Source organism: Martes martes (genome assembly GCF_963455335.1).
Source record: "Martes martes genome assembly, chromosome: 3".
In the NCBI taxonomy this organism is placed as follows: Eukaryota; Metazoa; Chordata; class Mammalia; order Carnivora; family Mustelidae; genus Martes; species Martes martes.
Window position 1 is genome coordinate 47,077,357 of NC_137890.1, and position 24,439 is coordinate 47,101,795.

Below are 24,439 nucleotides of genomic sequence, written 5' to 3' on the forward strand. Positions count from 1 at the left end.
ATTGATAAGTGTAAATATAAGAGCTCATAAAAAGTTATAATAGCCTGGCATTTAATATAAAAGTGTAGAAATAAATAACAGGTGAAACAACTAAAATACTGTTTCCTTTTAAAAATGAGTTAGGGTGGGAGAGCTTTGGGAACTTTTAAACATTATTATTTAAAAAAAAAATTGTGTATATTTGTTAAATAAATGAAATAATTGTAATTGACTTATGGTTATGACACATGCTGTGAACTAAACTGTACCCCCCCATCCCCACCAAATTCATATGTTGAAGCCTTAACCCCTAATGTGATAGTACTTGGAGGCAGGGCCTTTGGGAAGAAATTAGGTTTAGATGAAGTCAGGAGGGTGGGACCCTCATGATTAGATTACTGCCCCTATAAGAGACACCACAGAGCTTTCTATCTTTCCCTGTCTTGTGAAGAAAGTGGTAGAACCAGGGTTATGTCAGAAGAAATAGTCAAAATGCAATGTCGTCTGGACAAAGCATTAGCTAACCCAGCAGGAATTTTGAGGATAAGAAATGACCGTTAGTGTTCAGTCTGAAGCCAAAATGATCTGATCTCTACCCCGTGTTTGTTAGTCACTGGAAGCAAGCTGCTTTGGGAAGGGTATAACATTAGGTTTGCTGATTCTAGGAAGGTAAGGTAGCCACTGACAGCTGACAAATAGGAGATATTTGCTGACAGTACCATGAGAGCACGGTTGGTGAACAAGTCCTTCATTGAAGAAGGTCTGGGAAGTGTGTCTCCTTTTCTTTCATAATTCAGATTGTATGGAGTTTAGGTCTACTTCTTCGTAAACATAGAGCAAGCAGTTCCTCCTATAGACATGTATTCTTCAAGGAAGATTTAGAAATAGGAGTTTAATCAGAAGAACCAAAGTTCCTAGTACCTCTGTCTGGGATCCTCAATTGAAACTCATTATATTCCTACTCCACTATCTATTCTAGGTTTCTTCCTAGTAGCTTAACAGGTAGTGTGACCCAGACAGGCATCTTGGAGAGGTCTGATCTCCTCCTGATCACAATGTCCTTTTCAAGATGGAGTGGCTGTACCCATCCATTTATAGCACAATTGAATAAGGAGGTACAAAGAGTTAACCAAGTGGATCATCTGTGTTGCACAAATATTCCTCTTTGGTACCTTCCTCCTCCTGATGATCAGGGTTAATATCATTGCCAAGAAAGTGACTCCCTTTATTGACTGCTGATCCATGAACAGCAAGGAGCTCAAAGTACCTGGGCGGCAGCAACAATTTATGATTGAATGATATTCCTGTTGTATCTCCTGGAATAAGAACTCCAACATTGCGGAACTCAAAATGGATCAGTGGGAGTGAGAAGAAGTGTGACTGTTCCTCCTTACACTGTTCCCAGGTCACATAGTCTTGTTAGAGACACAGAGCCACTTAGACTTTTGATTCAATACTTAAACTATATCCTATAGGGTGATACCATATCCTCATAAACTAGTACTTCCAATTTGGCTCTTCAGTTGTGCCTTACAAACTTTCCCAACATTTTATCAAGTCTCAAAAAAAAAAAAAAATGGTGCAATGGGTGGCCTAACCACTGGATCCTAAGGTCATGGGCTATGCTTGCATTTCCTTTTATTGAGGAGTAGATCACCTAATCCTTAGTGACATTATGTGGGATCTTGTGCTGATAGATCAAATCCTTAATAAAACATTAGATAGTGGTGCTGATTGAAGCCCTGATATCAGGAAAAGTAAACCTGTGTATAGAAAATGTATCTATTCCTGTGGAAAGGATCCACTGGTCCTTCCAGGATGTTAGAGGTCCAAAATAACCAACTTGCTGATAAATGGCTGTGTAGTCCCCTTAAGAAAGAGTGCATTATCGAGAACTCAATATAATTCTCCATTGCTAGCAAGTTTGAAATTCTGTGATGACACCAGCTAGATCTGTTTAGGTTCAACTTCCACCTCTGTTTCTGCCACCATGACTACATCATTTATGTGCCCATTATGTCCCAGTGGTGGACAAAGATAGAAACTGGCTGACACCAACTGGCTGAGTCATTGGCTATATGCTGTTGTTTAGTTCCTCTCCTTTAGTAGATGCTCTCTGGGAGGTGGGTAAATATCTTTACATTTCTTGTTTAATTTCATGGGTAGACCCATAAGCCACTATTTAGATCTCCTCGTGCTTACTTTCCAATCATTTGGGTCTCTGACCGCCAGCCAAACCACTTTGCCACTGCTCAGAAATATCTATATATTTTAATTTTAGACCTCTTATTTCTCAAAAAAAAAAAAAAGTGAATTGGTGTACTACCTAAAGCTCTGATTATTCAGAGAATTTTCCCTCATAACTATGTAAAATGGTACTCGTTTGTGAAATGGGCATACATTATTGATGTAAACTTGTATATTGAGTAGACAGATATGTAAACCAAGATTGAGCATTTCTGTCCTCTATCATCTGGTCATAGGTCTTTTTCATCTGTGCACAGGCCTGAATGGATAGAAGGATGCTGATATAACAGTGTGTTTAGGCTAGCTGCTTACACAGCTTGTTCATGACCCTTGATCCAGCTACTACTTGATTCTAGATACACTACTTCTGTTATAAGATGGATTGTATGTGGACCTGCTCAAGCTTTTATCTCTGCCAGTCTGACAGGACCCCACTCATGATAAAAAATTCTTTGCATGGTTACCTGGTATCCCATAATTAAAGGCTTTTTCTCTTCCGGGGCTTGGTAGCACACAGGTATTATTTTTCAAAAGATATATGATTTTCCACTACAGATGGCATGGTCTTCCACAAAAGCCTGGCATTATGATTCTCCCACTGGAGGTTGGCACAAGCTCTACACAGCATCTTTTCTCATCACTGATACTTCAAAAATCTTAGGGTCTGCAGAATTATATGGCTGAAGTTGCAAAGCAGCTTGGACCATATTTTAGACCTTCTGCAACACTTCCCCAGATCTGAATGATTTTTGTGTCACCCAGCATATCAGGCAGATAAGTTTCCCTATATATAGAACATACTGGTTCCAAAAAGCTAATGAAGCACACCTGGTGTTGTGTTTTGTTCTTTGGTTTAGAAACGTCATGATTCAATAATTTACATTTTACTGTGAAGGATATGTCTTTGCATTCTCAAGATCACCAGCCATATAAATTTTTATGGATGTGACAGTCTCTTGAATCTTCACCAAGTTTATTTCTTGCCCTTAGGAATGCATGGGTCTGGGTGCCTGGGTGGTTCAGTGGGTGAAGCCTCTGCCTTCAGCTCAGGTCATGATCTCAGGGTCCTGGGATTGAGCCCCAAATCAGGGTCTCTGCTCAGCAGGGAGCCTGCTTCCCCCTCTCTCTCTGCCTTTCTGCCTATTTCTGATCTTTCTGTGTCAAATAAATAAATCTTTAAAAAAAAAAAAAGAATGCATGGGTCTTACCAAGTTCTCTGGGCTACTCATCACCTCTTTTTCATCCAGCTTAACTATGATAATCATATCAACTTAATTTATATAATGAATCAATGTGATATTCTGAGACTGTCAGGTTAGTCCAGATTTCTTTAGACTATATTATGAACGAGGGTGGGAGAATTTACATAAACCTGAAGCAACATTTTCAGTGTATACTGTTGTCCTTCTTTGGTTAATGACAACTACCAAGACACTTGTGATTAGAATGGAAAAGAACACATTCATCAAATCAATGGTTACACATTGGGTATCTGAGACCTTACTAAACTTCTCTACAAAATATACCACATCTGTCACAATGACTGTGACTGGGGGCCTTATTAGATGAGTTTGAGATAGTCTACAGCCAGTTGCCAGTATCCATCTAGTTCTATTGGAGTCAGAAGGTGAATTAAACGAAGGCATCATGAGTCCACTATTCCTACATAAATCCTTAAGGATGGCATTTACCTCCACCACTCATTGCAGAATATGATATTGTTTGGGGTTTATTTAACATTGATGGCTTCCACTTGGCCTTACCAAATGTGATTGTTAATTAGGAACAAAAATTAGGAACAAAAGTTAATGAAATAGAAAACAAACATATCAGATTAAATCACAGAGACAAAAGTTGGTTGGATAACCCTTAGAAAATGTTAAAAAAAAAAAAGAAAAAAGAAAAAATGCAATGTCAGTATGGGAATGAAAAAGGAACACCACTATGAAGACTACAAATATTGAACTCATATTGAGTTCAATCCCTCTTTACCTAGCAAAATTGAAGGTTAAAGGAAATGAACAAATTCCTTATAAAATATTACTCCTTAAAATTGACTCAGGAAGAAATATAAAATTTGAATAGTCCTGTATCCCTTAAACAGATATAATCAATAACTTAAAAGTCCCACAGAAAAAACTCCAGCTAGTTTCACCAGAAGATTCTTCTAAATATTTGGAAGGAATAATATCAAACTTATATTATCTTCCAGAAAATATAAAGTAGACTAATCTTCATTCCAAACCTGAAAAGGATATTAAAATAAAGGCAAAATTCAGGTCTTAACAAAAATAATATGAAGAATGATGAAACAAAGATGCAAAAAAAAATAAAGATGCAAAAAATAAAATATTAACAAATAAAATATAGCAATATGTTAAGATAAAATATCACAATATCTTATATTAACATGAAGAGTAAATTGGTTTGGTCTATGAAAACTAACCAACAATGCGAAAAAGCTAAGACAATTTCCTTATTTGATAAAGGTCATCTACAAGAAAAATATGGAATACATACTTTAATGGTGAAGTGATGAGAGCTCCTCTCCTTGTATCTTTGGAAATGAAACAGGATTACCATTATTAACAGTTTTATTTATCACTATACTAGTGGGACCTTGCTAATGAATTAAGGAGAGCATAAAATAAATAGCATAATGATTGGATAAGAAGAAATTTTAAAAATTATTATTTGGACACTATATGATTACTTAAGAAAAAAATACAAAATGATCTTCAGACATACTGCTAGAAAAAATAGCTGAACTTCAGAATTTAATTATATACAAGACCAACATCTAAATACCAATTTTATTTCTACATATGAGCAACAAACAGAATATTTAATAAATAATATGCACCAAATATCTAGAGATTAATCTAACAGATATCAGAAACCCAAGAGTTAATGTGACAGCAGATTTCCAGACCTCTATTAATCTATATCCACAATAACATTAAGTTGTTAAATCCTTTTAAATTCATATATATTTTCAATGCAAAACCAATTAAAATGTGAGTATTGTTTTTCATCAGCAAAATAACTCTAAAATTTATATGGAATTGCAAATGCCAAAAAATACTCTTGTCTTAGAGGACAGTAACAAATTTAGAGAATTTGTTGTATCAACTATCATGACTTCTTATATTGCAATGTAAGAAAAACAGTAAAGTAGCAATTTAAGGAAAATAGAGTGCTATAACAAAATAAGCCTACAACAAGAAATCCTCTATATATTTGTAACTAGATTTATAATATATTTAATTCTTCAAATATAGTGACAAAATAATTGTCTTTCAAATTAATGGTGCTAGGTCAAGTTGATATCAATGTGGGAAAAAATAATGTTGACCTTTAACTCTCCAACTATATGAATACCAATTTCACATAGATTAAGAAACTAAAGTTGAAATGTAAAATAATAACTCTTCAAGAAGAAGACATAGAAAGATATTTTTGACTTAGGTATTGGCAACTTTTTCTTAATATTAAAATTGCAAGTTATCAATATACATCCACCAGAAAGATTAACATTAGAAAAAGATAGTAACAAGTGGGTTAATGTAGAGCAACTGAAACTCTCATACTCTGCTGGTGGGTACGCAAACTGCAACAGTGACTTTGGAAAACTGGTTATGAAATTTTTTTAAGGTTTTATTTATTTTAGAGGAAGTGAGGAGGGGCAGAGAGAGAGGGAGAGAGAGAATCTTCAAGAAGATCTCACTGAATGTGGGGCCCTACTCAGGGCTCAGTCTCAGGACCTTGAGGTCATGCCCTGAGCCAAAATCAAGAGTCAGACACTTAACCAACTGAGCCACCCTTGTGCCCTTGGTTACCAATATTAGAGCTAAACATGTATGTAATATTTGTCCTACGAATTCTGCTTCTATGTATTCATGTAATAGAAATGATTATATCTGAGCCTCCAAAGACATGGACAAGTGTGTTCCTAACAGCAATATTTATAATAGCTCTAAATTTTATTCTACCCATGTCCATCACCTGTGGAAAAAACAAAGCAATTGCAGTACATTTACAAAATGGAATGCTATATGGCAATGAAAATGAATGAACTACTGTTTTGCTACAACAACAAATACTTTGCAAGAAGATCACATACATGCTTAGTGAAAAGATATCAGGCAAAAGACGGTATATGTTCAATTTGATTTATAAATATCAATAACAGACCAACTTAACTTATTACATTAGAAAGCAGAATAGTGGTTACTTACAGTAGGAATGGTTTTGATGGTACAAAGACACAAGGAAGGATTCCTGAGTCTATGTATTATCCTATTTTTGTAATCTTGGTGGTGGTTAATGTGAATGTAGTAACTTTGTAGAAAGTTATCAGACTGCACAATTATAGATTTTACACTTTTTTTCCATTATTGTTGCCCTTAAAATAAACAACTTAAGGGGCGCCTGGGTGGCTCAGTGTGTTAAACCTCTGCCTTTGGCTCAGGTCATGGTCTCAGAGTCCTGGGATTGAGTGCCACATTGGGCTCTCTGCTCAGCAGGGAGCCTGCTTCCCCCTTTCTCTCTGCCTGCCTCTCTGCCTACTTGTGATCTCTCTCTCTCTCTGTCAAATAAATAAATAAAATCCTCTTAAAAAATTAAAAAAAAATAAACAACTTAAAAAAAACTAACATAAAAAGAATTTAGGGCTAGAATTATTAGACCTAAAAAGTCAATGCTAGCTCAATAAATAAAACTCTAATGTAGTATCTGCTTAATTGACTAAGTCTTTGGAGAAGGAATCACTAATAATATTGATCTCATTCTTTGACCTTGATCTGACTATGCTTTTGTAGGGATGGTCATTGTATTCTTAAGGTGTTTCTCCTCTGTCCTTCTTCTTCCTCATTCTTTCACATTAACATGTGAGGTGCCATAAGTTACTTATGGCATACTCTTCAAATGTAATAATTATAAAATAATACTCAAAAAACTCAGATGTAATTTCACTCGTTTTTCATTATCTTTCATGTCGACTTGGTTTCTCAGCACTATGGTCCCCTTTATTCTAGAGCTGGTAGCAAGGTGGTGAGATCTTAATATTTGATTTGAGGTCAGGGTAAAGAAAAACGTCAGTCATTCAGAATCTTGGGATTAGGACACATACTACTTATGAACAGAAATAAATCTGTGAAGATTTGGAACCCAATCATAGCTACTAATCAAATTGGATTTGCATTTTTTTTAAAGCTATGGCCCACTGAGTACATGTTTTCTTCATAATTTCAATATGTCAAGGAGTGGCTGAACAAAGAATTATTCAATTATCTCTTAGTCCACCAATAAAAATATCATCTAATAATGTCACAAACCAAAAGGACACAATATATCCATACTGCAATGGTGAAATATGACACTTGGATTCTTGGATTGAAGTAAAGTAGAGAAGGTCTATGAATGAGAAGCAAGAGTGTCCTAAACTAGTATAGCTATCCTTCCTAGTAAGTTTTCTTGTGACAAATAATATTCAACTATTCTAACTATTAATCAAGATTAGGCCTATAAGCTGGGTCTTATACTAACAAATAAAACTGAACACCTAAAATGTTGTTCCTTAATTCCCTGTAGACACAGGTATGAAATCATGAATAGCAAAGGCTCAAAACTTCATCTCTAACAATATAATGCTTTTTAGTAATTTTATGCTTGTGCTATTTAGATAAACAAAAGTTAACACCAAAGGGAAACAGAAAAAGTCCTTTCCAGGCACTAGAGTTCACCGGAGGGTAAAAGCAAAGAGGTCAGCATCATGTAGCATTTAAGAATAAATCCAGGTCAAAAATTACACAGCTCTGTGGAACTGTTTTATGTTACTCCAGCACTACTATAAATTGACGTGATGTGGTTACTCTTTGACCATTTTCCTCCTTCTTCCCAGTGGCCTGCTGTTTGAACATCATGATAGCAGTAAGCAAGCATAGAATGAGAGGCTAAGTTCAACTTTGGAGAGAAAAAAAAATAATAAGTGATGTGAGGATTGTGGGCATGTACAATTCAGGCAGACGAAAAATTAATGTAAGTTTTGTCTGCTGTAAGTGTTCATCTTCCTCACTCAGAGCTGAATTTTGTTGTGTTCGAATGTCATTATGTAAGGTCCAATGAGTCTGTCATTGTTTACAGTAATTCGGTCAAGAAGGATCCAAGTTTTCCATATTTCAGAGAGAAAAACAGCACTCAAATAGCAAATCATACTAGAAAAATATTATGAGAAATACAATATGACTAGACACAATACAATATGACTAGACTGTATACTCTTTAGAACAAAAATATTCTGATGCTTTAATGCTCTTTTCCTCCAGAATTCACCGGCCTGTCCTTTGACCAAAAGTCCAAATGTACCCTTAGGACTGTCAGTGTACACTGCTCCACTTGGAATTTTGTCCAGCGATGCAGTCACCTTTCACACAATGTGCAAGGTCTTCAGAGCGTGGTGCCGGATACATAATGTTATCAGCGGCTTTAGAGCCATTAGCCTTTGGGACCTGTTGGCACTTCACCACATGGATCGCTGTGCTCCTTCTGACCCTATCTGCTCCTCTGCTCATCACCATAAAGTTCAACTTATTCCTACATTTTCCTGTGTAAGCTCATTCAAATAGAAATAGCAGGTGAATAATTTGACCTCATAAATCCAAATATAATTCTGATTCACAAAGATGTCATCACATCCTTCATCTCTCCTTATGTCTTTTGGCAATTGTTTAGAAAGGAGGCTCCTTGAAGATATAGGTTATGTTTTTTTTTTATTTGAATATTATCTGAGAGCTTACAAATATAAGTAAATTATTAAAATCAATAAATTCAGTTAAAATACTTCTTTGTGTTAGCCACTGTCCATTAATATCCAGTCAGATAGCCCACCCTTAACACAGTGAATAGGGTTTAGTGAGAAGGTTAACTAAGGAAAGGAGGTTTCAGACATGGGTGGGCAGAATCCTTAGAACTCTTCCTATATTTATCCAGAGGGATGTCCCAACAGAAGACACTGGTGGCAAGAGATTCCCAGACTCTAGTGAGGTTTCTGTTAGTTAATCTTTATTAATCCTTGATATTGTTCTACACAATTTTAAACCAGTTACCCGAAAACAATACCTATGGATTTCCCCCCTATTTTCTCCTATTTCTTTGTTTCATAGTACAGTATTAAATATTATAAGAAATAATATTTGGTCATTCAGATGGTTTTTGTATGATTCCTGGCTTACAGCTCCCAAAGCCCTTGTAATTTCTTGATGGATAAGAACAACAGGAGTATCTTTTGTCATATTCGGTCTCTTGTCTGCTGTTCCTAAAATCACTCAAAACCGTAAAGATGAAATGGGTATTTTTTTTTTTTTTCATAACAAGCCCCTTTCCACAACTGGTTTTAAGTTTATGTGTAACTTTCAGAAAGCAGCTAAGAATGGACCTGTTTTCCAGGGAAACCAACCAAGCATAGAGGGGTAGAACTTTCAGTCTCACCCCCTGATTTTCCAAGAGGAGAAAGAGGCTAGAGATTGAATCAATCACCAGTGGCCAATAATTACATCATTCATAACTATGTAATGAAGTCTCCATAAAAAACAGAGAAGGTTCTGAGAGCTTCCAGGTGGAAGAACCAGAACACTTCCATGTGGCACTGTGCCAGCTCCTAAACTCCACAAGAACAGAAGTTCCTTTATTTGAGACATTGTCCTTTTTATCTGGCTATTGATTCATATCCTTTAATACCTATAATAAATCAGTAATCTAGTGAGTAAATGGTTCCTGAGTTCTGCGAGTTGGTCTAGCAAGTTAATTGAACCCAAAAGGGGGTTTGTGGAAATTTTTGATTTATGACCAGTTGGTCAGAAGTACAGGTAACAACCTGGACATGCAGTTGGCATTCTGAGTTGGAGAAGGTTATTGGAACCTCCAATTTGTAGCCAGTAAGTTGGAAGTATTACCCAAAACTGGGCTCACCTCTTGGTGGGTGTTGAGCCGAAAGACACAGCCAAGCCAAAGAATAGGAAAAGGAAATATTTTACTTGTGACAAGTAAAGGAGAAAGCCAGGGATATTTCCCTAGGTAGGGTCTCCCCAACAACAAAACTGAAGAAGTTTTAGCCTGAGTGTGTATATACTTAGTCATGAAGGGGCTTGAACAATGGGGAATACAGCATGGAATTGGGGGAAAAGTCATCTTAAAATGACTGAGTCCAGGTCAAAGTCATGAGGTCTTACAAGAGTTAGCATCATCAATTCTCTGGCTCCAGTTGGTCTGGTATCCAAGTGCTCAAAAGGGTTTAGATTCTGCAAAGATAACTCAAGAGTGTGAGTGAGGTCATTCTTCATTTATGAATATGATTAAGCTAACTCCTGGCCTGATATTGACTCGTCTTACACTCTGTCACAAGATGGCCAGGGGCCAAAAAGACTTTCCTTATATCAGGAAAGCAATGTCTATCTTTATTTTTCCGGGGATTCCAAACTCTTTCTGCTTACGAAGCACAGGAAATAACCTGCACCTGAGATTGGTGGAATCTGATGCTATATTGTGGTAGATTGTGTCAGAACTGTGTTGAATTGTAGGACATCCAACTGATATCCTAAGCATGCTTGGTGGTGTGGGGGGATCCCCCACCACACACACACGGGAATTGGTGACCACACCACTAATAAATAGTGACATGTTCCATCCTCTTGCTCTTTAGTTAGCCCTCCTACAATGATGGGAGGCAGTGTGTTATATGATAAATAACAAAAATGGAGTTTAGAGCTTGTCTTAAAGTTCTGGCATTGTTTACATTTAGAAATCTGCTTACCCTCAATAAATGGTGGGCCATCTATAAGGTAGAAGTACAACATTTGTTCTGTTGAAAACTTGGCTTTTATGATCATCAGATAAGATAAAACAATTTGTGTTTAAGTTTGTTTTTAATTTTTATTTGCATATAGTTGGCACACAATGTTACATTAGCTTCAGGACTACAACATAGTGATCAGCTTCTCTAAATATTTTCTATGCTCAGGACAGGTAAAGCTACTGTCTGTCACCAGACAACACTATTGTAATATCATTGACTGTATTGCTTGTGCTATTTCTTTATTCCTGTGACTTATTCATCCCATAGCTACGAGCCTGTAACTCCCACCCTTCTTCACCCATCTTGCCCATCCTCCCCGCCCCCTTCCCTCTGGCAACTGTCAGTTTGTTCTCTGTATTTATAGTTCGGATTCTGCCCTTTGTTTGTTTGTTTTTCAGATTCCACATATAAGTGAAATGATACGGTCTTTGTCTTTCTCTGTTCGTCTTATTTTACTTAGCATAATATCATCTAGGCTCACCCATGTGACAAATGGCAAGATCTTATCCTTTTTTATGGTTGATATGTTTAACTATATTTAAAATGTAAAAGTTGTGTCCAAATGTAATGAACTCTTATTCATATTATGCTTAATCACTAATATCTTGGAATAGGAATTTGAATATAACAAAGATGTACAATTACAAGCCAAATAGTACAGGTATCATAAAATAACTGTTATGGATCACTTTAAAAAAAATCTTTTTTTTTTTTATTTTTTAAGAGAGAGGAGTGGGAGGGGTAGAGGAGAGACTGAATTCTGAGCAGACTCCACACTCAGCATGGAAATGGATGCAGGACTTGATCTCACAACCCTGAGATCATGACCTGAGCTGAAATCAATAGTCTGATGGTTAACTGACTGAGCCACCTAGGCACAGGCACCCCTTAAAAAAAAATCTTAATAAAATAAGAAATCCTTAAAGATGAACTAATGTTAGTGTCAGTAATTAGTGTTCCTAAAGACAAGAATCAACTCTATATGACTTAAGCAAAACAGTTATTTTGATAAGAAATGGGAGAAATATTTGAGAGGCTGGCAGAATTAAAGTCTGGGAACCCAATCTTGTGAACTATTGAAATTAAGAAAGTGCTTGAGAGCTAAGAAGCAGAGAACATGGGGAAAAGAGCCATCTCTGGGAGGAATGACTAATCAGCTTACCTTGCCTGGTTAGTTCCTGCCATTGTCACTACCTCCTCCCATGCAGTGGTCCCCACTGATAGGGACTCCATTGTCAGCTGGTCACATGCCTGGCCTGGGCTGTCTCAAGTGGTTAGTGGGAAAAGGACATGCCCCTCTGGCTTCTAAGGTGAAAGGTGGGTAGTGACAGTAGGGGGCTAGAAAGTACCCTTCCATCAAGATTACAGGCAGCAAAAGAAGGAAATTCCTTTTAAGGATAATCAGATAATATTAGAAAAAGGAAGATTAGAGCCAGGAAGCCCAAGGCTAATGAAAGCCCCCTTTAAACTGTCACTATTTTCTCCAGCCTGCATGTGGGAATAAACTTTCTATTTCAGGGAAGTTGTAAGCTTGAAAGTCATTAATAAGGAATTTATGTCACTATTGTAGCTATAATGATGACTTGGAGGTTCATTTACTCTTTGTGTATGGTTCTTCCCCCCTCTAAGCTACAATAATTCATTATTAAGAATAAACTAAACATTTTCTCATCTAAAAGATGAATAGCTTGCCTACTGTTTATCAGCTAAAAGCAGGTTGTGGGAAATGTGCAAGAAACTTTAGAAATTTCTAAAGAATAGTGTGTTAGTACCTGTATTCTACTTACTTACAGCAAATATTATCTAATGGTTTCCAAATCATTTGTACTATTTCCCCTTATTTTTTCTCATGCAAACATTATTAGCTTCTTGATATATTCAGGTGTGTGTGTGTGTGTGTGTGTGAGTGTTTAACTTTTACTATTTCTTTAGACATTTAAGTAATCAGATTTCTAAAAGTAAATATTGAACATATTTCCTTTTTCTGTTGGGTGGAGATGGAGTGAGAGACAACAATGGTTAATAACAGTTGAAAAAATCTTGTTATTTTCAAGATGTATTTATTAAATAAATAGGATAACGAATAACAAGGAAAACTTATTCTTCATTACACTAACACTAATTTTTATAGAAAACATCTATTTTATAGAAAATACAGGTATTGTTCAAATTTCTGATTAAGTAAAACACTAGCAGTGACAGTGTGTCCGGGGGAAATGACTCAGGAACCTGAGATATCAGGGGTGTTAAAGTGGGTCTTTGAGAATTAAAATTTCGTGTGTCAATCCATGTCCAGACAGATAAGACACAGTGTGGTTTAGAAGTGTTTCAAAGCCCAAACATTACACATTTTCCAATTCAGCAATAATGAAAATTATTGATTTCATGAGATGACTGGTTTTCTCCAAACTGCAAGCCATTTCCCAATGAAAAATAGATCCAAAAATTCATTTGGAAGTTGTTAGTGCCATTTTGCAAACATTCTGAGAATTTGGAAAAAACAAGTCCCCCCTTCTTTGGCTTCCTGTTTTCAAATCTGTTCTTAGGGCTGCTTTTCAAATCTTTTAACAACCAAAAGAGTGTTTGGTTCTTCAAGTAATGTGTTTATGAAGTAAGGTTGCTATTTTTTTCCAATGATGCCAGCAGATTCTTAGGTTGCTGAAGACAATTTATAGTATGAAACATTAATATGTTAATTAGGAAAGCATCTCATTCATACCATTTTTAGTCTGGTCTTATAGAAAATTTCAACATGCTTTTAAAATATTTCAATGTTAAATACAGTAATTTCTTCATATATTACATATTGCATTGTAAGGAAAGTTTATCTGTTATTAGTGTTTACAAGAATAATCATTTATCATGTTATTCTTCCATAAAAACTCATGGAGTAAAGATACTTTGTTCTGTGTTATGAGAATAATTTTTGTGGACTGGGAAATAACTGCATTATTTGTCTGGAAAGCAAAACAAGAAATAATTGATGACATGTCACCAGCTTAAAAAAGTAACAGCAAAGCAAAACACCAAATTAAAAGTAACCAGGAAACAATAAAAATATGCACAGAAATTATTACTTAAAAATATGCTACCTTCATTAGTGAGCAGAAAACTGGTATATGTAATAAGAAAAGCAGAGTTGGTAATAGCAAAATTATAAATTAGAGATAATTTTTAAAACTTGTCTCCACATGTATTATGCTATATTTTCTATTTTTATTAGCCTGCTTTTTTTTAAATTTTAATATGTTCTGTTTTATCATAGTAAATGGAAGTACATTTTTAAAACTAAATGTGCCAGGGAAAATACCATAATAATTCTTTCATATGTTTTCTTTCTCTGAAAAGAACCTAGTTGTTCTCTGAAACTGGCATTCTTCCACACCTCTTACCAGAACATATTTCAATTTTTCTAAAATGTTTGATTATTTGCTAATGTATCCAAGAGCTTAGGCAGAAGTTTCTGCATCATCTTATCTCCATCTGCTCTTGTTCTTGCCATGTTTGGCAAGATTTTTTAAATACTAATTTTAACTAACAGAAAATCACTGATCCTTCACCATACCATTGATATTTTGGAAAATCTAGCTTCAAAAGGAAACATTTTATTTCACATATTCAAAAGCCAACTTACTTTGCCTTCTAGTAATTTCTTGTCACTTTAGAAAAGGAGTTTGTTCGGGCGTCTGGGTGGCTCAGTGGGTTAAAGCCTCTGCCTTTGGCTCAGGTCATGATCCCCGGGTCCTGGGATCGAGCCCCACATCAGGCTCTCTGCAGAGATCCTGTTTCCTCCTCTCTCTCCCTGCCTGCCTCTCTGCCTACTTGTGATCTCTGTCTGTCAAATAAATAAATAAAATATTTAGAAAAGGAGTTTGTTCTCAAAATATTTCTTTCAAGCCTTTTATCTTCTTATTTTAGAAATCAAAAACTCACAAATTGTTTATGGTAATAGAATAGATTACTTTTTGGCTAGAAGCCAGCAGGGTTAAAATCTTTTCCCTGCTAAGGCATTAATACTTTTGCATAACATTTGGGATTTGTGATTCTGAAGAAGTCTCTGTAAAGAAGTATATTCTATTTCCCCATCATGACTGAAGGTTAGCATCATTAAAGTAGGGAAAAAAGCAGCCAGACTCCAGCTTGACACTGGGTCAAGTATTGTAGCTTATTTTCTGGAACTCTTCCCATCTAAGCAATTTGTCTTTCTCTCACTACAAAGATTCAAAGATCACTATCTGGACCAAAAAAAACCACTAGGGGCTGGAAATTTTGATTGTTCAAAAATAAAAATATTTTGCTTTGACTACTGAAAAAGTATGCCAGCTTCGAGTTCAAAAGTAAAATAAAAAAAAATGAAGTATTTTCTAATTCTAATGCTCTTAAATTTCTTAAAATGGTAGCCATTAGAACCTAAATTTATGGTGCTATTCTTCCTAGCAGCTTATAGGAAGACTGTCTTCATGCCAGGACCTGGTATTTCACCAAAGTTAGGATATCACTCTGCACTTCTGAAATATTCACATTTCATCTAAAAACTAATTGTTTTAAATGTTATCTTATTAACATGTCATCTGTTTGAGGTAAATATAATTGCTTTGATGTTATCGGAAATTATTAGTCCCTAGTCACCACCAGAACACTTCTAAGAATTAGTTAGGCAATCTCATGGGAGTATTAGTAAAAATAGCAGTGTATCATTATGAGAAACTAAGGGACCAAACATAAAACAAACAAACTTGCATTGGCTACACAAATAAGTTTTTAAAATTTTAGATGTTTCCTTAATTAAGATTATTATATACATATTATTTTTAAACGATTCTATTGTAAATTATGTCCTTATGTATATTATATAACAGTCAGAATTGTTAATGTGTGAAAGAATTTTCATAAAAGAAAATCAAGTAGGGGTGCCTGGGTGACTCAGTTAAGTGTCTGCCTTGGGCTCAGATCATGATCCCAGGGACCTGAGATTGAGCCCCACATCAGGCTCCCTGCTCAGCGGAGAGCCTGCTTCTCCCTCTCCCTCTGCCTGATGATCTGTCTACTTGTGCTGTCAGTTAAATAAATATATATATATTTTTAAATCAAGTACATCATTTTAGAAATCAATCAGTTGAAGATGCTGAATTATTATAGGAGCTAACAGTTGGTTCTTTACAAATGTAAATACAGAGTTGTATTCATACATTGAATACTCATTTGATTATACTATATTTAAAATTAAAAAAAAAAAAAAAAAAGAATTGCCCTCTAATAGTTTAGTTTGGTGGGTACCCAGAGTTAACTAAACTACAAGGCGCCAAGTCTGTTCAAGACTTCTAATAACTGCAAATTTTGGGTTTTCCCCAAACGACCCTCAGGTTTGATAATTCACTAGAAAGACTCATAAACTCATTGAAACCTATTATACTCATTGTTATGTTTGTTACAGGAAAAGGATACAAATTAGAAGCAAACAAAGGAAAAGACTCAGAGTCTCATAGAAGGCCAATAGAGCTTCTGGTCACTTTCTCTCTGTGTAGACACAGACTATGTTACTTTTTCCCCATCTACATTGTGAAACTATACATAGAGAGTGCTGCCAGCCAGGCAAGCTCACCTGAGCCCCGGTGACCAGTTTTATTGAGGCTTTATTTCATAGACATGATTGATTGAGTGATTACACCCTTGGTTGAACTCTCTCCAGTGCCCTCCCCACCACTTCCAGAGTCTGACTGATAACGTGTGGCCTCAGGAGCCAATCATCAATCGCCTTGTTAGCATAAAACTTCAGGTATAGTTCCAGATGCCCACCATGAATAAAAAAGACATTCTCATCTCGGGAAATATCAGGGATTTTTAGGTTAGCCAGGGACAAAGCCCAGATCTTTCTTTGGGCAAGGCCTAATTCCTTATTACACAATGGGGCAATAGTGTTCTTTACTTACACAACATGAATAGAGAAGTATAGAAATCTGCCATTTGATTTTGACCTAAACAACACACTTTGCAAGAAAATAATTAGTAAAACCACAATTTTTAAATAAATCTGTCACAGCTCTATACACATTTATATTCTAGTTAAAATATTAAATTAACTCAATATTAAAGGTCTTAAAATAACATAACTTGCCCATTTATGAAATAGATTATAAAGTATATTTTTCACTTTTCATTTATTTCATAGACTCAGAACTAAGAGTCTTGATTCGCCATTAGGAAAGTGGTATTTATTGATGTGATACTGAACCATCAAAATTCTCCTTATTTGATGAAAAGAAGGAAGAAAGATTATTTTCAAAATCTATACACTCACAAACAACAAATAAGTGTGAAGAGGATACATAAATCTCACCAGCAGATTGGCAATCAGGCAATGCACACTGCTGTAAATAGGAATTGTTTACAAGATCATATTTTCCATATGTATGACCTAATTTATTTGATTTCTTTTTTCAAATGGTTTAATTTATTGTGAGTTTACTTCAAACAATCCCAATATATTGGATCAGGTAGAACAAATTTACTCAAATAACATTTTGGCATGAATTTAATATGTCTCACTTTCAATATTTTGCATTATCTGAATGTTTCTGTATTCCTTTTAGGGAAATCAACATGCAAATTCTGTCTTGGATAAGAAACAAAAGTTTATTGATGATCCATGTGAGTTTTATATTAAATACTATGAACACTAACATTTGAAATGTGTCCATAGTAGATTAGAAATCCTTCTCAACCAAGTTTAATGTATTCTTGTCTAGATATTTGCACTACAGCTTTCAGAAGCAATAGCTCTTCTATCTCCATGTTAAGTCAAGACTGCATGTTCCTTGAGTCAGGAATTTCATTTAATGATATGCACTCTTCATAGTAATAAAATCTGTATGAGTACACAGTGGACACAGTTTGTAAAGATGTGTCACAGAAAATAGTTCTCATATCAATGTATTGTTTTATACCTGACTTCTTCAGTGCATATGATTGGAGGTTAAGAGAAATGCAGAAGATTTGAACAGGGATGAAAGACTTGTAGATATGACAGAGAGCAATAGAGTCACAGAAGGGAAATCAATACTATTTATTGTGTATGAATTAAAAATTTTAATTGATATTAAACTTCACACGTAGCAGAACCAGAGATCAAATATTATATTTATTAATATTTCTTAAAAAGAGAAAATAGAGAATGGAGAATTTGCTACAAATTGTCTCAAAATCAATAAAAAAATTACCACTTAGAAATGAGGTAATTAAACTATAGAAATGCCATTGTGTGAGTGGCATTTGGAAGGCTCAGTCAATTAGGCATCTGGCTCTTGAATTGGCTCAGGTCATGATCTCAGGGTCATGGGATCAAGCTCCATGTCAGGTTCTGTGCTCAGCGTGGAGTCTGCTTTTCCCTCTCTCTCTGATTCTCCCCCAGTGCTCTCTCTCTCTCTTTCTATCACATAAATACATAAACTCTTAAATAAATAAATAAATAAATAGATCTCCATTGTGTGTTTACTGTTTCCAGTTAAGTTGTATAGATGATCACAATTGACTATTTGAAGATTTTTTTTTAGAATTACATTTATATTATCATGGTTCCTTCCCTATAGTGTGTTGTCTAAAAACAAGCTACATGGTCACTAGAAGAAATCAAGCTTTTTCTTTTTACTGAGTAGGTGGCTTTTTGTCAAATTTATTTATGGCTGTCACTTTTTCTTTCTGATACATAGTCTAAATAAACACACATCCAATGTGTGTGATTTTGACATTTTGTTTGGGTTTTGTCAGATACTCAGATACTCTTGTAATAAAAAGATAGAAAGGGTTAAAATAGTGATCTTACACAAATTACTGCTTTTTCAACTTTTAAACATACTTGTCAAGTTAGTGTTGTATGTAAATAACTGTAGAAAATGGCATTTATTAAGAGAGTATAATATTAATCCTGTATTATATGAAGGTGAGAATAAAAGTAGCTATAACAAAGAACTAAGGGTTAAATAAAACTTCTTGGCTTTATGTAAGTAGAGATGGTAATTCCTGGCTTTGAGCAATGAAATGGAATAAAGTAAACAAAACAAATATGTAGAGATATACATATGGAAGGTTATGAGAAAACTAACCTACTTTATGAGACCTAGTGAATGTCTGTAAATGTATATTTTGAATATACATTAATCATGCAATCTTAACTGTATATTAAGAAAGCAAAATGATATTATATATATTTAATTCTAATAAGAATTATTAGATAATCTTAGCAACAAAAGTTATAAAAATTAGAAAGAGGAATACTGGTGGAAATTTTTCAAATTTTATAAGGGATAAGAATAAATACAGCCTATAAAATGGTGCTCCGTTTTATTGGGCACATGAGCCATTATAGGAATAGAAATTCAATTACTCAATTATTGGTTCATTTTTGCTTAAGTTCTGTTTTAATAATTAATTGGAAATTACATCTTTAAATGAATCAATGTAGAGTCCTATTTCTAAAAGACCCATCTTTTCCTTCCTTTTTATGATTCCTTGCAGAAGGAACATCGTGAAGAATCAATAATGACTGGAACACACCTGATATGTTCCCATGGTGGTTTATTTAATAATTTATAATTATAAGAAAAATAGTTCAGGGTTTCTTTTCAAATCTAAAAATTTATCAGTGAACATACAAATGGTGGTTTTGCTGTTTTACAACATATATATGTATACACACATATATAAAAAATGTGTTTGGCTTCAATTCTTAACACATTGTAAATAATATTTGTAGGGTGTATGGTGCTTAAACTACAAAAGAGAAATTTCAGTTTTTGTAAATATATTATTGAACCAACAATTTCCCTTTAAATGATAATAAGAAAAATTAACATATCTTATATAGTTTCATGTTATTTACATAAGTAAATTTTAATCATAGAATATAAATGAGGAAAGTTACCTTGAAATTAATCCTTTGTAATCAGTCATCCAATACATTAATCTTGTCCTTCATATTCATATCAGATTGTCATTCAGCCATGTGTACTGTCCATTAGTATAAAAATAACATAAAATTAACATCGGTTATGTGATTATCTTTGTCAGTGACATTCAATAGCTCCCCACCATCTAAGCAGTATAATATATACTATTTAAGATCTAGCTACTTAATACAGTATACCTTATCAACAAGTCATCTCCTTTAGCCAAATTACTTCCCCTTCAGAAGCAACTTTGATCTTTTTTAATATTTTACCTTTGCCTACATTTTCTTTGTTAGCATTTTTTTTTAATTTGAGTATACTAACACATTATGTTACATTAGTTTCAGGCATACAACATAGTGATTCAACATCTCAATACATTATGCTATGCTCACAAATATAGCTACCATCTGTCACCATACAATGCTATTACAGTATCATTGATTATGTTCCCTATGCTGTGCCTCTTATTCCCATGACTTATTCATTCCATAATTGAAAGCCTGTACCTCCCACCCCCTTCACCCATTTTGTCCATCTTCCTATGCCTTCCTTCTGACAACAACAGTTTGTTCTCTGTATTCGTAGTTCGAATTCTGTTTTTTGTTTGTTTATCCATTTGTTTTTTAGATTCCACATATAAATGAAATCACATGATATTTGTCTTTCTCAGTCTGACTTGTTTTACTTCTTGGTAACATGTTTTTTTTACAAACACAAATTCTACTCATTCATGAAAGCCTAGCTCAAATTTCATTCCTAAACATAAGAGTTAGAGGCTAACTTTATTTTTTCTAAATCTCTAGTGTTTTTGAATTATCATTATTACCTTTAGGACTACTGATATATAATAGTATGCATCAAGTACATATCAATTTTCTGTATAAAATTTCAAGACTTTTAACATTGTCTTGTACAGTGATAAACAACAGACTTTTAATTGATACAACTCATTAATTTTTTGTTATTTATATTTAGTAACATATTATGAGCTTTATGATATATTCATTAACTTTAAAATTTAGAAAAGAATTGAAATATGTAAACTTTTAAAAATATTTTTCAATGTTTATATGCTGTAGTCTTTATTAACTTGCTTTCAAATAATTCAAGAGTTTAGTCATTATTTCTATTTCAAAATATTTGAATTAATGATATTGTTATGCTTTGAAACTTTGCTACAGTTTACTTTGTGGTGTCAGCATAATTCTTACAGAACAATTTCATACAGAAAAAAATTAAAGTAATTTTATTGTGTAGTACATTTATAATTGTATATGGCACACTATTGAGCATATTTATGACAAGAGAGAATTTCTGTTTTCACTGGGTATTAAAACTGTCTGCTTATAATTTTGTTGGTCTGATTATTGGAAGAATTTTCCACAGACTAGCTTCTTGCCTCACACATGTCAAACCTTGTTTTTACTTCACTCCCCCATAGCTCTATATGTGATTCTATGATATCTGGCTTGTACCAGAAGTCCTGAGTTGATAAGCATGTCACATAAATTGATACAGTGAGGAGGAGAACTTTTCTTGGAAAAACTGTCATACCTTAGGGTAGCTGGCCATAACTTAGCTGTAAGAAAACAATTGTGAACCATACAAATACCTTTTTTTTAAAGAATTTATTTATTTATTTGACAGAAATCACAAGTAGGCAGAGAGGCTGGCAGAGATGGGGTTGGGAGCAGGCTCCCTGCTGAGCAGAAAGCCCGATATGTGGCTCAATACCAGGACCCTGAGATCATGACCTGAGCCGAAGGCAGAGGTTTAACCCACTGAGCCACCCAGGCACCCCCACACAAATACCTTTTTATGACCAAACTAAGTGTATTTCCAACTCAACTTCCTTAGACAGACTTTAGTAAGGTCTAAGCCACTCCAAGGACACTAATACTGGGGAAAGTACGATGATGTGAAGTTGAAGTGGGACAATACAGAGTACTTCACTGATTAAAGCACAGATGTTCCATAAACATGTGACTGTATTGCTAGATCCACCCTCTCACCTTCCCCAGGGCCTTAAAAAAGGGTTTATTGGTTCCCTTAAGCTTAAGAATTGCTCTGTGCTCTGTGGTATTTCATACCATATTAGTAGATCTTCTGGGCATGTTCTGTCTCCAACTTGAGAGGAAAAAAAAGTCTTTTTAGCTTCATTCACTATTTACTATTTGTTTACACATTAACCTCAGCCTGCTTCTCTGTCCCTTTATTTCTAGAGACATGACAACATTCAGCAACAAAGTTTTTTTTTAAATATATTTTTAATATATTTTTTAATATTTTATTTATTTGAAAGAAAGAGAATGAGAGAGAGAGAGAGAGCATGAGAAGAGGGAGGGTCAGAGAGAGAAGCAGACTCCGTGCAGAGCAGGAAGCCTGACGTGGGATTCGATCCCAGTACTTCAGGATCATGACCTTAGCTGAAGGCAGTTGCTTAACCAATTGAGCCACCCAGGCGCCCCCAGTAACAAAGTTTTTGACACTTAGAGTCCTTTTATAATAACGTTTCCTATAAATTTAGTTTTCAATATTAGTTGACCATCTGTAATTTGACATAATGCAGATCATCTTGTTTTTCTGTATCTTGAGTGGTGGTCCCTTTAGTACTGCATTACACTCTATTTTGTCATCCATAGAAGACAGTGAGTAAATATCTTCAAATCAGTAAGGACTTGGAGCCTTTGTCAAACTCAGAATAGTAAGGTAAATTTCAGAAATAGACTAGGGAATTGTCCAGACTTGGAAAGAAAGGGGAAAAAATAAATTTTCATTATCTAACATTTTATTTGGGTCATGGAGAAGAAATACCACAAAAATATTTCTAGTGTCAATTCTCACAGCACTATAGACATAGAAGGTGCTCAGTAAATGTTTTGATTGTTCATCTCAAAAAGTCTATCAACAAAAACACAGAAGCAATAAACATTCTGTCTTCCATCACAACGCAGCAAAGACCTTTTCTGCCCTCAAGCTGATGTGATCTATTCAGTGTTCCCTGGAGTGAGTCAGCATTAAGTTTGATTAAGCCAGTTGTTAAAATTAAACTGCACTTGTCAAAATAAATGAACCAGGTACCAACAAAAGAATTTGAGAAAATTTTTTCTCATTCTCTTTGTTTTCTTTTGGTAGCTAATCATTAAAGAATAGCATTTGATAAGCCTCAGGTAATTATATCAATAACTAGTAATTGGACTGATGGTGATAAACTGAGAATAGGAATTAATAATTTATTATATAAGAAAAGATAATGCTATGCTGTCTATTTTTTCCACAAAATGAACAAAGAAGAAATGATTTCCATCAACAAAGGTATTTAATATGAATTATTATCTTTGAAAACAATTGAGTGTCTCAGAATAGACAAGAATATCTTGTTTTGGGGGAGATGGCATGGCATGGTGGAAAGCTTTGTGGACGTAAGCAACACTGTCCACTCTAAGATAAATACAATGATCATCTTAAGGGGCACAAAGCAGTACAAATGTGAAGATTTGTTTTAATACGACTACTACCCTCAATAACTATGTTTGCTCAGTCACTTAAATAATCTAGATCTCAATCTAATCTAATCAGTTATAAAATGTGGGTAATAAAAACTTTCAATATATAGTGTTTAAAACTGGTAAATCCACCACAAATGTCTGATACTATTTTTAATTCATTCTTATCCCTCTGCTATATGAGAAGTACACTTATTATCGTTCTTTCTGTAGAAGTCTTAGTCTGACCTTGTGAATAATTACTATTTCATGTTTAGTGTTTTACCTTTAAACTTGACAGTGCAACATGCAAAGTTTATAAGCTTCGTCTGAGTTCTCCAATCTTTGAATTCTTTATATAATTTCCCTGGAATTGGAAAGATACTAATAAAAAAATTTTGGTATCTGAAAATGTATTGTCCCATAGAATAGTAAATGTGACTCCACATCTATTCTCAGAAGAAAGGTGTAAAGGAAAAAGACAGATGTTTTCTTAAGAGTTCATTAAATGTTCTTTTAAAATTAATTTTGTTATTCCCCGCGAACTTATATATTATTAGCTTTGCTAAGTTGCTAAGAAGAATCGCTCCCAATCAATGGGCAAGTTATTAACAATTCAACATTTAAAAAATAAAATGATTTTAAAATTTTTCTCATGGGACAGTGTCCAAATCTGTATTTCCTTAAAACACTTCTCTCATCACAAACCACAGATATCACAGCTGAAAGCCAGCAATATTTCATCACTTTTAAGCTGCAGATTTATTTTTAAAATAATAGTTAGCATTCATTAGCATGTCTATGTGCTGTTTCCTCTGCCTAAGCACTTTACATATATCATATCATTTAATCTTTCTTAAAACACTATTCAACAAATGTCCACTGAATGCTCACTGGACAAGGTACTGTCTTGGATCCTAAGACAATGATGA